At 41.4% G+C, this 13,038-nt stretch overlaps 1 protein-coding gene across 1 annotated transcript in view; it reads left to right on the top strand.

Moving 5' to 3' along the window:
* Window positions 1-3,459: 3,459 nt before the first annotated feature.
* LOC139463731 (obg-like ATPase 1) overlaps window positions 3,460-13,038 on the top strand; it is a 327,895-nt gene continuing 318,316 nt past the window's right edge. Inside the window, exon 1 of the mRNA XM_071244980.1 lies at window positions 3,460-3,773. The gene's annotated coding sequence lies outside the window, so the exon portion shown is untranslated. The remainder of the gene's footprint in view (window positions 3,774-13,038) is intronic.

Below are 13,038 nucleotides of genomic sequence, written 5' to 3'. Positions count from 1 at the left end.
TTGTCATCCGTGGTAACCTCAACGCTGCTGCTTACCGCGACCAGGTACTGGCACCAGAACTTCTGCCTTTTATGGCAGCACATGGACCCGGTTTGATCTTCCAACACGACAATGCCAGACCCCACACAGCAATTTTGACAAAGAACTTCCTTCAGAATGCGGGAGTCAACGTCATGGACTGGCCGTCAAGGTCTCCCGACCTCAATCCCATCGAACACGTCTGGGATGCTCTTGGCAGAAGTCTGCGCACTCTCCAGAACCAACCACAGAATTTGCAAGATCTTGGCACCATTTTGCACCAGCAATGGCGACGTCTTCCCAATCATGTGTTCACAAGCATCACAAGGTCCATGCGGAGGCGTTGTGTGGCAGTTGTCAACGCACATGGTGGCCATACACGCTACTGAACTTGTGTGCCATCAGATTCTCGTGCTTGGGACTTATGATTTAAACTGTTGATGTTATTACCGAATACCGTAGGTGCTTGGAACAAATTATGGTTACCACCGTAAATTAAAATCCTTCTTTGGACATTAATGATTAAAAATTACCTTCTCTGATACATTTGTCCGTTGTATATCATATATGGGATTACTTTTATAAATGTGAAGTTTTTAATTTGACTCAGTATATATAGAGCCATGCATACAATATAAATGTCGCATTGAAAATATTCCTAACTTTGCCTTTCCATTCCATGACGTCAAAAATGTTTATGTTTAAGTCGGTTTGTGTTCCATTGAAGGAATAAGGAATAACTCGTAATAAATTTATATATGATGTGACTCTTCTAAAAAATAGAAATGTGTTGTACGACTCGTATGTGGTTGCAATATATACTGAACAGCATTTAGGAATGTGTTTTGACGAGCTGTTCTTCTTCATGCTCCGTCCAGAAAGTCGTATATTACTCATTCACTTATATATTTTCATATGACTTAATAATACATCCATTTTCATGGTGGTGCGTTTTCAATGCTGTTCAGTATATTTATAGGATGATTACATTTAAAATGATGAAACTTCTGTTGAAAACATTGAAATTGGAATAGAATAGCAAAAAACCATGGCCTCGTCTCGGGCATTGCTGTCTTGCTGCATATGTCAATAGCATTATAAAGACATTTCTGCACATTGTACTGTTCATTATAACTGCATTGTCAAAGATATGTGGCTCAAGGTAAGGTAATGATGTAACACTTGTCCAAATTAAAAAATGTGGTATACGACACTATAAACTTATCAATTTCTCATGTAAACAAACAGGAGATTATCAAAGGTTCATACAAACATCCAAAGTGAAATTAAATGTGAGAAAAAATGTATAAAAGATATGCAAAATCTACATAATAATTATAACTGTAAACAGCAGGATACAATGATCGTGTGTGCTTTCTTTCAAGGACCTTCACCTCAAAGAAATTACCAAATATGTACAACAATGTTTGTGTATGACATCACTACCGGTGACTGACTTTTACAAAATGGCGTGTTCACTGTCAACAGTACGCGGGATTTTACGCGGGGACTTTCGTTGATTTAGGGATCGTATATACATAAATATGACATGTAAGTAATCAGAATCATTCTGACAATCGGTGTGCTGTTATTTGTTGTGATATTTTTCATTTAAACCAACGGAAATAGTCAGAAATTCCGATAAATACCGTTGTCGCTGTGCGTGATTTTGCGTCAGTCATGGCGTCACACGTACAGGACGGAAACTTTGACAATTTATGTTGAAAATATCAACCATTGCCATGTATCTAATTTTAGTTCCCTAATTCTTCATGCGATTCTCTTCCCTAGCATATTCTGAAATTGTTGAGTCAATGTATTCAATGAATAGATGAATGGACAGTTCAAAATAGGAGGAAATGCTACACTGTGTAAAATCTGAATTTTGCTTTGTTTACATTTCAAACAAGTGTATTTTTTCGAGCATAGCGTTCGTTTTCACACCTAATTTATTCTGCTTAATTTCATCTAAACGCTTTGTATTGGTGACAATGACCATTTGTCATTTGATTCTACTCTGTATGATGAATTCAAGGATGTATGTATCGCAGCTGAGTATGAAATAACGTGATGTTACAGGCATCTCATAACCGGTATACAGAGAAACGTGATTTTGTAAACACTATCCAATATGACGGAAAGTATACTTCGTCGTTCGTGTTTGCGTATTTTCAAAGACATTCTAAACGATTCTAGGGCTATCGGCGACGTTTTGGAATGATCATTCGGGATTTGATCAAAGACAGATACCCGTGATTACTAATATGCTATTTTTTAAATTCATTTCTCCGAGTAAATATCCGAAATTATTAGATTACTATTTCAAAACATGCTGTAAATAACGCCGTGAGTGGTAATTTAGTAATGTGTAAGGAAATGGCGACATTTACTATGTACCTAATTTTCAGAGGTCATTTTCAGTACTTTTACTTGGCCCAAAATGCCAATGGATGATATGACCAAACAGAGAAATTCCCACAGTATTCAAAACTGTGAAGTGTATCTAGATCTATGTGGTGCAGTTTGAAGTTTATTCGACTTCAATGTGAGGGTTGAAGAGGAGGGACATATATGGCCATCTGGCAGGTTTTCTACTTCATAACATTTTTAGGAATTTTGTAAGCCTTCATTATGGACAAGGTGTAAATGGACCTCGTTGCCGAAAATCTATAAAATCTTGAAAGATCAATCAATCAATCATTAATCAAAGATTGCAGTCTACTTTTTATATGATATTTACGTTAACTGTTCTTAGGACTGTGTTGCCCTGTGTGATTTACTACGCATCTTAGAATATCGACCGTGTCAGTTACATTGTACAGTGGTGGTATGGTAGAAGTTGCCCTTTACATTTTCAAGCAAATACATTAAACATATGGGTATTAATAGTTTGGCAACTATCCATGAAACGTGATAGCTTTCTATATTGTCATAGACTTTTTAAGAATTGACTTAAATAATTCAGTTTATGGAGTTATTTGCAAACGAAACAGCTGGAGTGCAAACTTTGTGTTAATCCGCAAACAAATATAGAAATGAATTCTTGTAAATAAATATGTCAACAATAATAACTTTGCAGCTATTTTAACCATTTAGAGGGCATGATCTAATTGTTTTAGGTTTATGGGAATATACAAAAGCAAACAAAATCATCGAATTTCAGAAATACATTTTTTTTTAATTGTCTGTCTTCACTTCGAATTCAACCCATGAACTACTTTTAATGCGCCGTAGCACTCCAAAAGATTAGCGAGACTGTTCTCAGTTGGATTTTGTTGGTCTAGTTTCCACCATGTAAAATTGCTCGCCATCAGATTTTGGTTTTCCACAGCAAACGCAAGATGAAACGCTTTTCACAGGTGTGTCGCTCCCCTGTATCGGCATAAGCGTAGCCATTTTAGAAAATCACCGGATGTGACGTCAAATAAACACGCTGAGTGTTTTTAATTTTGGCTTGGCGCAAGTTGACGATTAGACTGGTTCCCGGATCCTCCGCTTGGTATCGCTGCACTTGTTCCGCTGTTCCAGTCTGTCGCAGGAACGAACGGGAACCAGTCTAGTTGACGACGCGCATAGGGAGCCGGGAACCAGCTTAACCCAGGGAACCAGGCTGGCAAACATTGGGCAGCGCAAAAAGAAGGATCCAGTTTGAAATCCGTTTCCGGCAAACCTGCGCTGCGCGTTGCAACACACTGTGAAACACGTTGTCGACACTGCAAGAACATTATTTCCAGTGGAATCAGGAGAAAGAACAGGTTTGCTCTCTCCATGTGTCTCCAGTTTTATTTAAACGATTACATAGAGTGCAGATAATTACTGTAATGTTGTATATAATTCAAATGAATTAGGCACAGGCCTATATTCGTGAATCCCCGAATTAGCACGTTCTTTCGTTCATCAAAAACCCAGATGATGCCTGGACGTCAGTCAGCCTGCATACCGCTCAGTGACGCACTGTGCTGATTACTGTTCGTGTTTTTCTTACTTGTTTTGAATAGTGAAACATCCCCATGACCACATGCACACAGGGACTGTGGGGTCCTACAGACAATCAAATTAACCAAGTCAGCGAACCCGACCACCCGATCCTGTTAGTGGCCTCTTACGACAAGCATGGGTTGCTAAAGACTAATTCTAACCCAGATCTTCATGGGTCGTATGTTAAGTTGTTGTCTTTTTGGTATTTTTTCGCACTCGGCAATAGTTCAGCTTTATGACGGCGATCTGTAAGTAATCATGTCTGGACCAGACAATCCAGTGATTGACATCATGAGCATCAATCTACGCAACTGAGATAAGATGACATGCATGAAGCAAGTCAGCGAGCCTGACCACCCAATCTCGTTAGTCGCCTCTCACTACAAGCATAGTGGCTTCTTACAACAAGCGTTTATGGTTGCTGAAGACAAATTCTATATATATCATAATTAATAATTAATAAACAATGTTCATCATATCTACCTGACTCACTTCCTATTTTCATACAGTACATGAATAATTTTTTGAAAATACTACTTTCTTAGAATGAACGTCTGCGGTTTTAATCCTCTTTCGTTCTGGCTTTCGGGCTTTCGGGCTGTCTATGGTGTCTTTGGAATGTTGATAATTAATAAACTGAGACAGTTTCAAGTAGTCTCACTAGCATTTGTGTATGACGTCATTTGTATAACGTCATGTGTATGACCTCACAACTTTCGATGTACCGCCATCTTACCTAGTAAGTAAAGTATGTCCACCAAACACTCACTGTTTGTGGTACCTTATAGAACCCCCAGATTCATATGTCTGTCTTAGACAGACATGAAGTCTTAAACAGATACGACCATCCAACGAAACAGTATTGCTTTGTGGACATCTGGGGCCACGCAGGAACTTTCGAAAATGTCTGGCATTCTCCTGTTGGCTTTTTTGTATCCAGCAGTCATTAGAAAATTTAAAGCCTACCATGCACGATGCACAGTGTTAGTTGGTAGATGTCTTGGCTGGGCACAGCGCATGTCAGCATATTGGATTTTTACAATTGTGTGAAGTTTGTCTATTAAATCTGGAATTTTCAATGATTTCCAATTGGAACTTAATTTGATGATGTTGTTCATGCTCTCACAGGCATTGTTAGTCCAAGTAGCAGAACTGTATTGGCCTTTTTTTTGAAAGCAGGAAAATGTCAGTTTTTATAGTTTTAATGACTTTAGATAGGTAAGAACAGAAATCTGGGATAGTTGTTGAAACAAGGTCTTCTAGTTCTATTTGATTCAGTTCGAACTGATATGAGCCATTGCTAATCACCAGTCTGGAGGGTCAAAAGATTTTCTGATGAATGAGTCGTATCTGCAGATCTGAAGCGCCAACTGATGTCAAAGGTGTCTTTTTATATTTTGTTTATTGTACCATTCACATAAAATGTGTGTGGAAGTGGGGAAACAATTTTGGAAGGCCTCACTCAAAGCCCCTTTCTTAGTCAGATCCAATTACCAGTTGTTTTCCTTGTGTTTCGTATTAACAGTCAGTTCAGGCAAATTGGAAACCCGGGCTTGGAGTTACATAATAAGACTCTCAATACCCTTAAAACAACAAAAACCTAAGTTTAGGCGATTGCAAATTGGGAATTTTATAATTGTGCAGAGCATGCACAATGAAATTGTAATTTTATGAGTAAACTGAAATAATGTGATGATCCCTGGCTTCCGGCGGAAGTCGCAAGCCTTTCAAAGTCACGTGAGAAGATACGAGATCTCATCCTTGATTCTCTGAGCGAAGAAGAACTTCTTACCTAGTATTAATGTAGCCAACAGGAGAATGCCAGACATTTTCGAAAGTTCCTGCGTGGCCCCAGATGTCCACAAAGCAATACTTCATTAGAAGTATATTAAGTGTGATAAAACAGTTTATTCAACAAAATAAACAATACTGGTACAGTACTTGCTGCACCAGAAAACTAAAATCGAACATCTTGGTCCAGGATTATCTGTGACATTGGTCAATCAGATAATCAGATCATCAGATCATGCACTCGTTCTGAGTCACAAAGTCAACTTGTAAATAAGTCTTGAAACGACTGTGGTCCATCCATACACACAGGTACCATTATCCCACTTGATAGAACAACCAGAACAGCAACCAACAGGTGAAGTGAATCCTCATTCTTCCTCAACAGTCTGCAAACTCTTCTAACTGCAAATAAAAAAAAGTTATCAGTTTCTGGTTTCACTAAATTAACTCTTTCACATATAAAATGAAAACCATTAAATAATAGGATCCAGAAAAATCTTTCACGAAAGATATAGGTTGAATCCATTCAAGCACATTATGTGTAACCACCAGGGTGGAGAGGAAGGGATTTAGACCTAATTTCAGTTTATTCATAAAATTACAATTTCATTGCGCATGCTCCACACGCTCATAAAATTCCCAATTTTATTTTGTAAACTGAAATAAGGTCTAAATGTGATTGTTTAATGTCCTGTTAAACCCTGAAAATTCTGTATCCAAACAGTTGTGCATTGTAATATCCTCCGATTCATTTATCCCTGCTTGTTTCATCAGCTGTTTCAACCAATTAGAAACAGTTGATGTGACAACTGGTCTATGTGGCCTGGAGCATCCCAAGAACAATTGATGTTCCTGCTCTGAAGATGCTCTCCAGCACTTAGTTCTGTGTAGGTAAGTTCTAAGTACTGATGTGGGGTCAAGTTCGGGTATGTCACATGAATATACGGTCATTTTGCTTGCGCAAGACCCCACCTTCCCTGTTTTTGTCAATCTAGTGAGTAGAAATTCAATGTGGTCCCCAAAATCTGAAACATTGCTAGGATCTAATTTGTGCAACTCCGAAGCCCTACTTGCATTCGTCAGGGCTAACAACATAGCTGTCTTTTTTGTAAGGATCTTATCAGGTAAGTCATTGTTTGGGCCTAAGCTTTAAATGTACTCTGTCACTTTGTCAACGTCCAAAGTCTCGGTGTACTTAGGCTGGGGAGGCCTCTTATTGAATATTGCTCTCATTGTGTTCTTAATTTCTTTTGTTTGACCTAACGGTTCTCCCTGCACATGGGGATGAATGGCTGAAATAGCAGATCTTATTGCATTGATTGTGCTGTAAGAATAGCCTAATTCATACAGATGAAATTCTACTAGTACTTATCATGTGTCTACAGTTGTTGTTCTAATACAGTAATAATAATATGTCTTACCTGTAGACTCCTGGAATGTAATCCTTGGTAATCCATTGTTTGTGTTCAACACATGTTTCACGGTTTGACTTGATTATACACGTGGCAGCATGTCGGGCTTTTCTGCCTCATGTCAAAGTATACTGTCTAAAGTAGATCCTCACAAGTATTGTCCTTCCTGCATAATTAAGGACGGATTTTCAACGTGTTCGTGGGATCAACGTTGTAAAGAATGTGATCACTTTAATAAAATTTAATTGGTATCTTCGTGCGTTGGCGAAGCGGGCTACTGACCAGCACTACAAGCTGAGTAGGTCATCGGGTGAATCCCTGGACTCTGCAGCCTCTACATCTGGCCCTGGGGATGGCGCGTCGGCCACACCCAAGAAATCAGTTGATAAAGACCTGCTTCAGTCAACTTATGTTTTCGACAAGACACGTGACCGTTCGCCTGCTGATGATAATACCCGCACGACTGATCTTCGTCAATCGGTTGATCGTGAGCGTCACTCAGCCACCCCCGTTACGACGGGACCGGCTCGTGACGAGGACCATGAGGGGACTATGGTCCCCAGTTGGTCCGTCTCTCTTCCTACCAAGGACGATAGGGACGTCGTGCAGGTCGACAGTGAACACAGACCCCACTCTACAAGTCGTTCCTGCCCCGGGACGACAGGTCGAGTGTCTCGTCGACAGACAGTAAACGACACGAGGACGTTCGTCGCCTTCGAGGTCGTAGGGAGTTCGATTCGGACGATAACTACGATGGGGATCGTAGTACTTCTACAGTTAGAGATCGTAGCCCTCGTCCCCATGGGGACGTGCGGCGCTCTCGAAGAGAACTTTTGGGAGATCAGCGTCGTAGAGATAATGATCGATCGTCACCCTCGTCTCTCTTTCATATCGACCCGGCTTTGATTGGCCAGATCACGGCGGCGGTACTCGCCTTGACGGCGTCCACCGAGAAGGGTTCGACTAAGTCGGAGGTCCATGGACCATCGACCTGTATACCGGTTCCTTCATCTACGCCTACACAATCGACGTCGATGATGGATTGTGACGACAGCCTGGCTATGGCTTGGCTGTCTCACTTTTTTGCCTGAGTTATCAAAAGATGATGACAAACCGACTTGTGCTGGCGTTGGAGTCTACTACCTTTAGACAAGCTACCGGAAGAGGGTACTTGTTGTTACCCTGTCTGGTGCTCGGCATTAAGGGGCTAAAACAAGGACTGGTCGGCTTGGACAACTAGACGCCGCCCTGTCGAGACTATCGAGGCCGTCTCCAATGGAGTGGATGATCCATCCGACAGTCATTTCATCTGCTGACTGATCGACTGGTTGCACCAAGTAGATCTCTTCGCAAACCGGTACACCAATCTCCTTCCTCGATTCGTGTCGTCGGTTGCAGACCCACGGGCATGGGACCACGACGCTCTAGCGATAATGTGTGAGGGTCTAGACGCTTACGCATTTCCGCCAACGGCGCTATTACCATCAATACTGGAGACAGTTCGTCAAACGGCCAACCTACGTCTGCTTTGCCCGCGACTTATTGGCCGGCCAGAACGTGGTTCCCGGAACATCTCCCGATCATCGATCAGCCACCGTTCCCGTTGCCGGATCGAGACGACCTCCTTCATACTCACAACGATCACTCCGGTCATCTCGGCGTCTGAAAGGGTCGACGATCTCGACTTAACTGGCAGCTTTGGCTTCCGTGGTGCCGTCTCCTACGGGCGACAGGCTAACTAAAATACTGGAATTGCACAAAGTTCCATGTGCCTTCATGGTTGAAGATCAGTCACATTCATTCCGACTGCGCAACCTGTCTAGTTAGACTTAAGAGCCTCTCGATCAGGTCGCGTTCGACATAGTCTCAGAAAACGGTTTTCCTTCTCTTGCTGGCTACGGCAGCAAGAAAATCGGAACTACATGCCACTGACGTCGATCGGATTACGTTCGATCAGCGTAACCATGGCAACGTCCATCTTGGTCTCAGATGGGATTTTTTTAAAGCGAAAAATCAACTTCCTGGCCAAGATTCCACATTCCTTCCTTGTCTGCCATAATTGGCCCTCATGATCATGCTGTTCTCACCCTGTGCCCAGTTCGTGCACTTCGTATTTATCTGCAGCGATCTGAACAGCGACGACACCATTTTCGACAGCTGTTCATACCGCTCTCAACCAATGCAAAGAAAGAGATTACACGTAATACTCTCTCCTTTTGGTTGAGAGCGGTCATTCTCAGAGCTTACGAGGCGCAAGGACTCGCACCTCCCACCTCCTCTCCTCTGCACGAAGTTCGGGCCATAGCTTCAACATGAGCACACACTTTGGACTTTTTGCTCGACACTTTGTGCCAGATAACAGGTTACAATAAAAACTGTTGGTGAATGTACGCATTGTTATGGTTTTTGTTGCATGCAGTACTTCGGCTGTTTATTATGGTTATTCTGTGTATGCATCGTCTTCCCATACTTTATAGTACTGCTCGTATTTTTTAGTTACCTTGTATACTGCGAGTCGCTCTGTAACTAAATTATGCGCTGTCCACACTTCGATCGCAATTCAACTGACGTGTGCAGTTGTCCTGTCGCATCGATAATTAGTTGTGTGTCGAAGAGCATTAACCATGCTATTTTTAGTTACCTTGGATACGACGAGTTGTTCTGTAACTACATTATCTGCCGACCACACTTCAAACGCAATTCTACTGTCGTGTGCAGTTGTCCTGTCGCATCGATACTTACTTGTGGGTCGAAGAGCATTAAACATGCTGTTTTAGTTACCTTGTATACTGCGAGTTGCTCTGTAACTAAACTATACGTCGACCACTTCGATCGCAGTTCAACTGACGCGTGCAGTTGTCCTGTCGCCTCGATAATTAGTTGTGTGTCGAAGAGCATTAACCATGCTTATTTAGTTACCTTGGATATGACGAGTCGTTCTGAAACTAAAATTATATGCGGTCCACACTTCGATCGCAATTCAGCTGTCGTGTGCAGTTGTCCTGTCGCATCGATAGTTACTTGTGGGTCGAAGAGCATTAAACATGCTGTTTTAGTTACCTTGGATACGACGAGTCGTTCTGTAACTACATTACAAGCTGACCCCACTTCGATCGCAATTCAACTGACGTGTGCAGTTGTCCTGTCGCATCGATACTTACTTGTGGGTCGAGGAGCATTAACCATGCTGTTTTAGTTACCTTGTATACTGCGAGTTGCTCTGTAACTAAACTATACGTCGACCACTTCGATCGCAGTTCAACTGACGCATGCAGTTGTCCTGTCGCCTTGATAATTAGTTGTGTGTCGATGACCATTTGTACGACTGAAAACAGACTAAAACATGCGTTTTTCAGATTAAAAACGATGTTTTACTGGTCTGTTTTCAGTCGTACGTTCTTGTCGAGCCATCCCCACTGGGAAGTAATCCAGTCCAGTCCTGCTTGATGGCTTATTCTTCGAGATTTGTGACATGTCATAGGGAGGTGCGTGCGCAACCGGACGGAAACAAGTTTATTGTTTACATTCCAGCTTCTGCGACTAGAGGTATGAGATACCCATTTGTACGACTGGAAACAGACCAATAAAACATCGTTTTTAATCTGAAAAACCCATCTTTCTTTTAGGTGAGTTCTTTACTCGCACTGCAATCGTCTATTACGAAAAGGGTTGATTCTCCTTTGTATTTTTCATGACATATTCGTAAACAGTCTTGTAAACGATCACCCGGATGGACTCTGTGTACCCCGTCCTCATTCATTACCCAATCTCTCGATAGGTATGTTTTATTAACGCTTATAGTCGGGCACAGTATAATAATATGATCGAAAACGTCCCGATAATGACTCTCTAAAATATCTAGAATAAAAGATGTTTTTCCATAACCTGTTTGCCCGCTTATGATAGCGCAGTGTGGTTCTTTAGGTAAAAGATTATTAATAGATTGCTTGCACGAATCGTCCATTCTGTATATTAAGTTGCGCATCCATCATCACGTACAAATATATGTTTAATTTACCAGCCAATTCCTGGAGCTTTGTTATTTGTATAGTGACACCCTCGCTAGCATTTTCTATTCTCCGCCCACTACCGTGTAGTTGGTCGTCATCCGTTGTTCGCATGTCGAGCCATAGCGTGTACTTCGTGGTGAGGTATTCACCCATCGATACACCCCCGAGAGACAGATCTTTCATGACAGCATTAACTTCTGGGCTTTTTTTTATCCCCCGCCACGTAGTGGAAGGGGGATATAGGAATGGGTGCCGTCCGTCCTTCCGTCCGGCCGTCCGGCCGTCCGTCACATTTCGTTTCCGGAGCAGATCTTGAAAACCGTACCATATTTCTTCACCAAACTTGGCACATAGATAGATCTAGTGGTGAACTGGTGCCTTTTGATAGTTTGGAATTTTTAAAAAAGTTATTTTTTGAGTTTCCATGGCAACGACTTTGATTTAGACTGAAAATGGCGGTAGTCCTCGTTTCCGGAGCAGCTCTTGAAAACCGTACCATATTTCTTCACCAAACTTGGCACATAGATAGAGCAAGTGGTGAACTGGTGCCTTTTGATGGTTTGGGATTTTTAAAAAAGTTATTTTTCGAGTTTCCATGGCACCGACTTTGATTTAGACTGAAAATGGCGGTAGTCCTCGTTTCCGGAGCAGATCTTGAAAACCGTACCATATTTCTTCACCAAACTTGGCACATAGATAGATCTAGTGGTGAACTGGTGCCTTTTGATAGTTTGGGATTTTAAAAAAAGTTATTTTTCGAGTTTCCATGGCACCGACTTTGATTTAGACTGAAAATGGCGGTAGTCCTTGTTTCCGGAGCAGATCTTGAAAACCGTACCATATTTCTTCACCAAAATTGGCACATAGATAGATCTAGTGGTGAACTGGTGCCTTTTGATAATTTCGGATTTTTAAAAAAGTTATTTTTCGAGTTTCCATGGCACCGACTTTGATTTAGACTGAAAATGGCGGTAGTCCTCGTTTCCGGAGCAGATCTTGAAAACCGTACCATATTTCTTCACCAAAATTGGCACATAGATAGATCTAGTGGTGAACTGGTGCCTTTTGATAGATTGGCATGTTTAAAAACAATATTTTTTTAGTTTCCATGGCACCGACTTTGATTTAGACTGAAAATGGCGGTAGTCCTCGTTTCCGGAGCAGATCTTGAAAACCGTACCATATTTCTTCACCAAAATTGGCACATAGATAGATCTAGTGGTGAACTGGTGCCTTTTGATAGTTTGGGATTTTAAAAAAAGTTATTTTTCGAGTTTCCATGGCACCGACTTTGATTTAGACTGAAAATGGCGGTAGTCCTCGTTTCCGGAGCAGATCTTGAAAACGGTACCATATTTCTTCACCAAACTTGGCACATAGATAGATCTAGTGGTGAACTGGTGCCTTTTGATAGATTGGCATGTTTAAAAACAATATTTTTTTAGTTTCCATGGCACCGACTTTGATTTAGACTGAAAATGGCGGTAGTCCTTGTTTCCGGAGCAGATCTTGAAAACCGTACCATATTTCTTCACCAAAATTGGCACATAGATAGATCTAGTGGTGAACTGGTGCCTTTTGATAATTTCGGATTTTTAAAAAAGTTATTTTTCGAGTTTCCATGGCACCGACTTTGATTTAGACTGAAAATGGCGGTAGTCCTCGTTTCCGGAGCAGATCTTGAAAACGGTACCATATTTCTTCACCAAACTTGGCACATAGATAGATCTAGTGGTGAACTGGTGCCTTTTGATAGATTGGCATGTTTAAAAACAATATTTTTTTAGTTTCCATGGCACCGACTTTGATATAAACTGAAAATGGCGGTA

The sequence above is a fragment of the Haliotis cracherodii genome, unplaced genomic scaffold, assembly GCF_022045235.1.
Source record: "Haliotis cracherodii isolate W230 unplaced genomic scaffold, xgHalCrac1.p SCAF_16, whole genome shotgun sequence".
In the NCBI taxonomy this organism is placed as follows: domain Eukaryota; kingdom Metazoa; phylum Mollusca; class Gastropoda; order Lepetellida; family Haliotidae; genus Haliotis; species Haliotis cracherodii.
Note: the sequence above shows the minus strand (reverse complement) of the source record. Positions and strands in the feature narration are given on the sequence as shown.